General features: G+C 59.5%; 1 pseudogene; it reads left to right on the forward strand.

Annotated features, from left to right (window-relative positions):
• The first annotated feature begins 287 nt into the window (after positions 1-287).
• LOC122706437 lies at positions 288-812 on the forward strand (annotated as a pseudogene).
• The last annotated feature ends 226 nt before the right edge of the window (positions 813-1,038 follow it).

Consider the following 1,038-nt stretch of genomic DNA (forward strand, 5'->3'; position numbering starts at 1 on the left):
CTGGGAAAGATTGAAGGCAGGAGGAGAAGGGGAGGACAGAGGATGAGATGGCTGGATGGCATCACCGACTCAATGGACATGAGGTTGAGTAAACTCTGGGAGTTGGTGATGGACAGGGAGGCCTGGCGTCCTGCAGTGCATGAGGTCACAAAGAGCTGGACACGACTGAGCAACTGAACTGAACTGAACCCACTAGTAAAGAGTTAAAACATGAGGTCAGGGGACTTCTCTGGGGGCCAGCAGCTGCCTGAGAAGGGGCCCAGGGCCGCAGGCTCAGCCGACTAACCATGGCCTCCGGATCAAACCAGCAGGTGGCTGCGCCAAGAGGAGGCGGCCTCTGTAAGTGGCTCATCTTGTGCACGGGGTTCGGCTTCCTCTCCAGGACCTCCCGCACAGGGTCGCGCTCTATCCCCCCCGGTTGGATGCCTTTGTGGACCAGAGGAAGCTGCACACGGAGGGCTTCTGGGGCCTGAAGGAGGGTCAGGCCGTGGAGTTCACCTTTAAGAAGCCCGCCAAGGGCCTGGAATCTATCCGGGTCCTGGGCCCTGGTGGGGTGTTGTGTATTGAGAGCGAAAGGTGACCCAAAGGGCAGAATAAGCAAAAACGCAGATCAAAGGGAGAGAGGTGCTACAACAGCGGAGGGCTAGACCATCACGCCGAGGAAGGAAAACTGCCACCCTGGCCCAAGAAGTGCCCCTTCTGCCAGAGCATCCACCATATGGTAGCCTCGTGCCCAGGGAAGGCCAACCTACCTTGGGGAGGAGGAAGGAGAGAGCCATAGCCCCGCCCTACTCCCGGAGGCCCAGACCTGAGCCCCGGTGGGTGGGGCTATCCTTTTGCGATCAGAACGTTTTGAGGAGCAGGCATCAATGGGCAGAGCGGAGAAAGTGGGGACAGGGTGGGCAGGGGGCAGCTGGTACGGCCATATAGCTCAGGCCACGGTCCACAGCATCCCCACCTCTTCCCTCTTGGTGGGAGGAAGGGGTGAGGCAGAGGAACTCCAATCATGCTCTGTCCAGATGCGCATGAGGGCTTTGG

Source organism: Cervus elaphus, chromosome 2, assembly GCF_910594005.1.
Source record: "Cervus elaphus chromosome 2, mCerEla1.1, whole genome shotgun sequence".
In the NCBI taxonomy this organism is placed as follows: domain Eukaryota; kingdom Metazoa; phylum Chordata; class Mammalia; order Artiodactyla; family Cervidae; genus Cervus; species Cervus elaphus.